A 9279-nucleotide genomic window follows, 5' to 3' on the forward strand; every position below is an offset into this window, starting at 1 on the left:
AGTCCTCAATAATGCTTCTCGAGGTAATTTCCCTTCTTGCATTGTAGAAATGGCAGAAGCCCAAAACTTATTAGTTTTCGTACTTCCACTAAGGTCATCATCTACTCTAGCACCATAACTTGCACTTTCTCGTGTTGCTATTTCATGCTCTTTTAAGTAATCTTGAACCAATGCTCTCATTCCTCCCTTGCCAAAATTGGTTTGAAGAAGATCCTCCCTATCTTTCAATGCTATCTTCCCATCTTTTCAGCAAATAATTCCCTGCCGTATCATATTATTAAATTCATTGCAATCTTTTCTAGTGTGTGAAGCATCATCACACCAAATGCATCTTTGTACATATCCTTGTTTTGAAACATTCTTCGAATTGTTTATAGAAGTATTCTCTTCAAGTCTTGCCAATTTGATTTGAAGATCTCGCATTCCTCGTATAATTTCTTCCATACCCATATCTGCTTTCTTTGACAAGGATGTCGAAGGTTGAACTGTAGGCATTGTCGGTGGTGTTGTACGTACTGGAGCTTTGGGTGCTTGTACTGTTTTCGGAATATTACTCCTATCCTTCCTCCTTTCTTTTTTTGTAAGCAACTCCACCGCATCTTCAACGTTCTTCCACTTCGTTGTCAATCCTTCATCTTCTTCTTTGTCTTCAAGAAGGGGTTCTAATTTCTCTTGCAATTTTCTATCAGCAGGTTGAAGAAATAGATCAACTTTGTTCGGCTCCAATGTCAATTTTTCTACCTTCGATAATTGAGAGTACTACCTCTCAAATTTCCTTAGTAGCTCTGTTGCTTGTAAATTCTTATTAGGCCGTTCAATCCATTCCAGAAACAACTTCTTAGTAATGCAATCAGCATCTTCTAAGAAATATTTGTCTTTCAATGCATGTGAAAAAACCTCCCATGAATTCCCATAACGATCCATAATCGATGTAATATGGTCTCTTATCTCCAGTATCGTGGCAAGTCCAAATAATTCAACCATTTTCTTCTCAAAAACCCGATTTAATTCCATTTCACGAACATAACATCTTAAATACCTTGAAATATTCCTTCCATCAAATTGATCAATTTTATTGACCACTGCTTGCAATGCTTTGGTTGCCAAAGCTTCCTTTCGATCATTGCTTTGCTGTTGCTGCATCGATAATGAGAAGGCTTGAAACATACTAGCAATAGACGGATCTATGTGCATACCTTATCCTTTAGAAGAACCCCCACCAGAAACTCCTCCCAAAGATCTTTCAAAATTTTTATTTTCGTTTTCCATAAAAATAAAAATAAAATCAAACGAAATCAAATACCTTCCACCTCAAGCTTTCATGTCGGGTTCACTACTTGTGTTGTATTACGTGCTTTTCTCTTCTAGAATGCATCAGACGTTTCGCTGTAGAATGTAGTATGGAGATTTACTAATATTCAAGAAGTCTATCGATTTTTGACTGTTGGAATATAAACAACTACAAGAATATATTGTAAATCTATACGGATGTCCTTCGACTACTCGCCAAAGTCCTTTTTGCCCCAGCCGATAGGTCTCTAGATATTATAGAGAACTCCAAACAACCCAATCTGCTAATCTGTGATACCGCTTTATACTCACGACCTTGTATCCACTGACTGTCTTGTTAGATTAATCCAAAAATTTTCATTCACTCCGCATACTCAATCCTATAGACACCCTTTTAATTCTTCAATCATAGATGTAACTTCAATTTCACAAAACAGTCAAGAGTAATCACATCCACTTCATTAAAAATTCCAATTCACCATTACAACACTGACTTCAGCAACGATTGCCTCAGTCTTCCCAAAACCCTATGAAGAAAAAAAAACCCCAATTCTCTGTCTTTTTTTTCCCTCCCGAAGCATGAAGCTAGCGCTCCGACCCTTCTAAAAACTTATTCTCTCCCCTCTTTCAAACCCTAGCCTCTAAATTTCTTCAATCTTCCGTCTTGGATCCGAAATTGGCTCCGTCGTCAGAGCTTTCTCCTCTGTTTTTACCTTTAAGAGATCCTTTTACCGAAAGGACGTTCCCGGAATGGCACAAAGGATAGAACAGCCTGAAACGGAATCGAAACCCCCGTAATCGGGACCACATTGAATCGCCCAACTAATTCAGGTCTCATATTGGCTAAGAGGCTCGTAATAGGACCTGGATTGGATGTCTTGAAATTGGATCCAATTGGCTCTTCGAACCAGGCTCACTTGTCGTTGAATTGGTCCTTCCTCTTTCTGTTGACTCCTGTTATTGGAATCGAATGGAGCATTTCAGTATGCCCCGGCTGACTGTAACGGGGTGACTGACCCTGGCCTCTCAGTATTTGCACTGGAATTGGTCATTGCTCCCAATATTCGAGGTAACTGAACATTAATAAAAGTCCCCTTTCTTTATATTTTCACGGTATACTCGTGTTACAACATGACAACGTTTTGACTTTGTAAGACACGTATCTTAATTAACAAGATAATTTTTCTATATGTAAGCCACATAGTTAGCTTATTCTGCAACTATTGTTGTTTATGCCTTTGTAACTTCTTTAAAATAAAATGTTTAAAAAAATGTGAGGAGTTGTACCGACTTCTAATAAATCACCAAATATTGAGAGTTTCTTTGAAGGTTGTAATACCAAACACGTTGTATCTTGCCATCTATTTTAAAAAAGACATGTTGTTCTTGAAGATCTTTATCTTGATTACATTGTCTTGAAGGTTGTGACAATTGCAATGTTTCATCCAATAAGTCAACAAGTAATAGTTCTTAAGTTGAATCTACTAGTTGTTGGTTCTCCACCTCCTTAGCATCATAAATATACAAAAGTATCAAACAAGAGTAGAAGGTAGAATGCTATCTTGTCTAGATCTTGTTTCTTTTAGAGCAAAAATTTGTTATTCTTTGTCATGGTTTTGATGGATATTGTTGATTAAAAAAAATCAATTTTCTTTATTTCATTTGCAAGATTCTTTGTTGGCTTATATGTACATTCATTAATAACATATCTGCACCAATGAATAAGACATTATAACATATTTTGGTACCACCTTGAATCTAAGACTTCTTCTACCCTGAATTTTTTATTATTATTTACTTCTATAGAAGGAGGTGGTATTTGTCTTCTTTCCAAGATATTCATTGTCTTATATGGCTTAAGAAGAAATACATAGAATATGAGATGAATCTTCATAGACTCTGATAGATATAATTATTAAGCAAAAAAATTGACTTGTTCACTAATAGGAAAAGGTCCAAGCTTATAATAGTCCAACTTGTTACAAGAACAAGTAGTCTTGATATTGTGACAAAGTAGCCATACCTTATCATCCACATTAAATTGTGGTTTTTTTTTACAATATACATTGATATTAAACTTTTGTCTTTTTTGAGCTTCTTTTTACTATGTCTTTATTGTTGCATATAGTTTTGAGAAAGGATTTGTTAAAACTTTTGCCATAAGATTATTAACTATTGAAAAGTCAAAAGTATTAAGTTGTAGATTCTAATTATAATTGGTAAAAAAAAGTGTTTGTTGAATAGAAGAATGTACCAAATTATTATATGCAAATTTTGGCAATGGCAAAAAATTGTTCAATCATCTTGATGATAATTAATGGTACATCTCAAATACTACTCTAAAATTTGATTTACCTCTTCTGTTTGTTCATGAGTTTGAGGATAAAAAGCCAAAGAGAGATTTATATCCACGTTTAATATTTTAAAAAGAATTCTTCAAATTCATAGAAGTCCATAGTTGTTTCGAAATAGGTAATGGTTAAAGAAATCAATAAGATTGATGACAAGAAATTTGAATCTTAATAAAGTATTATATGATTATACAAAGTCTTTGACTACCTTCCACATTTGACGCTACCAAAAATTTCTTGATATTAGCTCCAAAGCTTTTTTGTATTGAAAATGCCCAATTATTGAAAAGTCATGATGAACTTGAAGGACATGTAATTGTACTTTATCTTTTATAATGTATAATCATTCCTCAAAGTAGAGTAGATTATTCTTAAATTCAAACTTGAAAGTATCATAAGACTTTGAAGAATTATTCTTAATATCATGAATAAAAAGATGAGAAGACATACTTGATTGAATTTGCTTGATAAAAGTTGAATCAACAGTTAATGTTGATTTTATTGCTCAAAGATGAAAATACTCTAGCTTCAAAAAAATCGTTTTTTCTTAATTAAAATCTTCATTTCTTTCTTTTGATGCAAAATAAGAATGTTCAAAATTGGCATATAATAAATCTTGCTGTTTTCTAGATCTATACGTAATCTTGAAATAAAATCTTGATAAAAATGTACTCCAATGACTTTGGTGATGATTCAAAACATGTGCCGATATGAAATACGTGAAGTTCTTGTGATTTGTATATACAATAATTAGACTAGAAGTGTCTATTAGATAATGACAATATTTTTGAAATGAATCTATAATTACAAGAAGTTCTTTATTATAGAACTTGTAGTTAATTTTAGCTACTAAAAATTTCTTAGAATAAAAAGCAATTAGGTGGAGCTTATTATATGCTCTAATTTGTGATAAAATAATATGTATAGTAAAATTAGATGCATCTATTTTTATAAAGAACTCCTTAAAAAAAATTAACACAATATAGAATTGATACAAATATAAATGTTATCTTTAAGGCTTTGAAAGATTTTTTTGCTTCTTTGCTCTATTCAAGTTTTTCTTTACATGTCAGATATATAAGAAGAGCCACAACTTAAAAAATATTTTTAATAAAAATTCAATAATAATTAAAAAATCTCAAAAAATATTTCACATCTCTGTTTGTTTTTGGAACCTTCTAATCTATGATAGTCTGGACCTTCTTAGAATCTATTATTAATCTTTCATTGGAAATAATATAACCTAAAAAATTAACTTAGATATTGTAGAATATATACTTTTTTTTATCTTTGTATATAATTTTGTATCTCTAAATTTTTGTAATATATGACAAATATAAAATTTATATTCTATTCTATCCTTAAAATAGATTAGAATATTCTTTAAATAATAAAAAATAAAATCACTAAAAAAATCAAAAAAGATATCATTCATGAAATATTAAAAAGCAACTAGTGCATTCATGAATCCAAAAGGCATGATATTATATTCAAAATATCAATATTTAATTCAAAAAGCAGTCTTCCATTCACCTCCTTCTTTAATATAGACTAGATTCTATGCTCCTCATAGATCTATTTTTGTATAGATTTTTACTTGATTGAGTTGGTCAAGAAGTCTTGAAATAAAAAATAGAGGATAGCTATTCTTGATGGCAATCTTATTAAGTCCTTAATACTCTACTCACATCTACAAAGATCCATCTTTTTTCCTCACAAATAAGATAGAAGCTCTTGCTGGAGATTTCAAATAGAATAAGAAGTTCTCAACCAAGTTCTTGTTATTGTATTCTTTTAGTACAGTCAACTCATTTTACAATAAGCTATAGATTGATCCGAATGGTGATTGAATTCTTTCTTCTAAATCAATTATATAATTATAGGGTCGATTCTCTAGAAAAATATTTGCATTTTTCTTTTCAAAAATGTCCTAAAAATCTTAATACTAGCTAAGAATACCACTTGACGTCTTTCTATTATAAAAAATAGATGTGGCATGTATAGCAAAAGATGGCCCTTCTTTTGCTGTATGCATGAAAACTCTTGCACCTATTGTAAAAATTTGGATGTATTAGGCTTATCTATTTCTACTTCATTATCAAAATTTTGAATCAAACTATAAAAAATATTAAGATTATGAGAAATCCAATCTATCTCAGGATTATATTTTTTTAATCACAATAATCTTAAAATGATTAGATTGAAAGGAGATCTTATCACATTAAATATTATTATACTATTATAATCTTTAATTGCTAAATTTAAAGGAAGAATATTATAAATAATATTTTTAGAAGATAATAAATGACCATCTATGACTTCTATGTGTATAGATTTAATTTTCTTGATTAAAGTTATTTCTTATTTTTTGACAAAACCTTTGTATATAAAGTAGGCTGAGGCTCCTAAATCTAATAATGCAAAGACTTTTTGATTTTTAGATTCTAAATATATATCTATTATAAAACAAAGTGAAGGATCTGAGGAGAAAATAAGACTTTTACTAGATATTGTACATGATTCTAGCTACATGATTTTATTATAGTAGAAAAAACTTATTTTTCAATACATTATATTCTTTAGCAATCATGCTCCTCATTTTATGATTGTGTTGTTTCTTTAGACAATGTTGAGTACTATACTTAGCTTCTCTATAATATAAGCACAAATCATCTTGACATCCCTTAGTCTTTTTTTTGTTAAGTGAAGGATTTAAAATGTATTATATTAATTTGAATTGATTTTGACTTTGATAAATGAGTTTCTAAAAACTTGGAAGTTGCTATCATTATTTGGCTTGTTCATCTCTAATCAAGTCTTTGTTCTTGATGTCTTTCAAATAATCAATTGTTGCTTGTAATGGCTTGGGCAATAAATTATTCTAATTTTTTTTTTTTAACATTATTAATAACAAATCTTTGACGTTATCCTTTAATCTATATCAAAATTGATTGATGAGGGCTTTATCATTCCAATCCATGTTACAAATAAGGTTTTGGAATTTAGCAACATAAATGGTGGCTAATTGTGATTCTTATCATAAAGATAAGAGCTTAATTTTGCTACTCTTTCTCAGTCATTTTTTCCAAATGTGGCCATAAATACTTCTAAGAATGAATTCAAATCATAAAGGAATTATAAATCCTTTTCTATCAAAGGTGCAAACCAAAAAAGAATGTTTTCAAATAAAAATGCATCTATGAATCCAACTTTAGTAAATCTTTCACAATATTTAAAGAGATGCAACCTTAGATAAATCTTGGTTTGTTGCAAAAATCCTCAAAATTTTAATCTTGTTCCATTAAACTTCTCGGGCATACTTATGATTGTCTTTGTTGTACTTGTAGAAACAAATTTTTCCTAGATTTAGTTGTAATGTTGATTTATTTTCTTCTTTCAATTATACAACTTTTTGATATAGATTCTAGACTTCTTCTATGAGTATAGGATTATTATTTCCATACTAAGAACTCATGATGTATAAAATTTCTACCCTAAGAATATTGACAAATTCTTGAAGATCAACGATAGTTGTAAATCTATTCTCACTTCTCTCAAGTGCTGCATGCATGATGTTTTTTTTCCTTTCAAATAGCTTAATAAATACACAAGTCAAATTAAAAGAAGATAATCCACAAATTCTAATATGAAGTAAAAATTTTTACAAAGAAGGATAATTTTTTTTCTTTAAGAAAGATATCTGTGTAAGAAAATTAAATGATTTGTTTAAAAATAGATGATTTATAATCTTCAAAATATACTAATAGAAGTAGAATAATTTATTCACTTTCAAAATAAGAAAAGAACAATGACTTAGTATTCTTGTCAAACTATTAAGGACATGAAGTTCAAAGAAAGAAATCCTCAATACACTCTTATATCACTCAAAAGAATAAAAAAGTTACTCAAAGTTGATATAATATTAAATTAGAATAGCTATTGCCAAAGACAATAAGACTAAAAAGTCTTAAAACATGACTAACGACTAGAAAGGCTTTAATAAAAGTAAAGAAGACTTCACTCTTACCTCTATATATACTTTTAATTAGGAGCTACATGGCAATGTCATATAAGACCTCCAAAACATGTTGACTTTACAAGACATGTATTTTAACTTGTAAAGCAAGTTTTTTATATGTACACCACATAATTAGCTTGTTCCACAAGCTATCAATACGTGGTTAACTTGTTGATCAAGTTTCTATCCTACTATTCAACTACAAACACATATAAAGTCAAAACAACATCTATAAAGCTTCTAAGAAGCTTTTTTAGAAAATATTATGAAATAAATCTACTATTATCTAATTCTACTTAATCATAAAGATAAATATGAGAGTAAATATGTATGTCTATGACAATTAGCCATGTTACATCATAACATTGCTTAAATATTTCTTGTTGTATTTTATTCTTCAATAATTCTATATTATTTTTTACATAATCTACATACTTTTGTAATGTAGAAATTTTGACAAGAAATAGAATAATATATATAAACAAGGGCTCAAATATTATTTACAATGTTAGTCCAATGAAGAGGAGATCCAATCAATTGAGACTAATAGACTACAATTTCTTCAATGAAAAGACTAGGAAGTCAAATAATATATTTTTTTAAAGCCATTTTTAATTTTATTAATTAGTTTTTATAATTAGAATAATTAGTTTTTTTGTCTCTTTAATAATTAAAATTAGAATTTATTATATATATAATTAAAGATAGCTCTTTATCTTTTAATTATCTTTTAATTATCTTTTAATATTAAAATCTAAATATTTTAATTAATTATTATATAAGTTCTAGCAACTTCTTTTTTTAATGAAAAACCATCAAGGCACTTTATAACATAATGCAATATAGTGTTGTGATTACTGTTGCTAAAAATGTTTTTCTTAAATTATAAAATTTCACTCTTTAAATATCACTATCAATACGTGGTTAACTTGTTGGTTAAAAATATTTGGTATTTCTTTTATGGAAAATTAAAATATAAATAGAAATCATCTATTATTTTTATTACAATATCATAATAACATAATTTTAATATAATATTTTTAAATAATAACAAACTTTGTGAAATAATTATTTTTTATTAATTAAGGACTATATTTTTTAATTTCTGATAAATCAGGATTCAAAATAAATTTTGAGAAATTTCAGATTTGTGATGAATATTTTAAAATATTCTTTTTAATTAAAAAATATTTTCAAGAACTCTAAAAACTAAATTTTGTTGAATTTTGAAAATAAATAAATAAAAATAAATTTAAAATTTATTTTATATTTTAAAATTTTATCTAAAAAAAGTATATATTTATATATATGCATATATTCATATAAATACATTATTATATTTTATATAATTTTTAAATATTTTAAATTTATAAAATTTATTTAATAGTATATTTAGAAGTGAAATTAAGACCACAATTAATTTTGTTTATACTTCTCTTGTATTCTAGTCTTAATTTAAAATTCTATTATTTCTTTTTATTTGAGAATATTAAATATATATATTTATATATAATGATTTTTTTCTTATATATGTTAGGATTTTTTTAATAATATACATATCCATTATAAAAAAAATTAAAATAAAAAATTTTTTAATTTATAATTTAATAGAATTTTTTT

This window comes from Physcomitrium patens, chromosome 3 (assembly GCF_059467195.1).
Source record: "Physcomitrium patens ecotype Gransden chromosome 3, ASM5946719v1, whole genome shotgun sequence".
NCBI lineage: Eukaryota > Viridiplantae > Streptophyta > Bryopsida > Funariales > Funariaceae > Physcomitrium > Physcomitrium patens.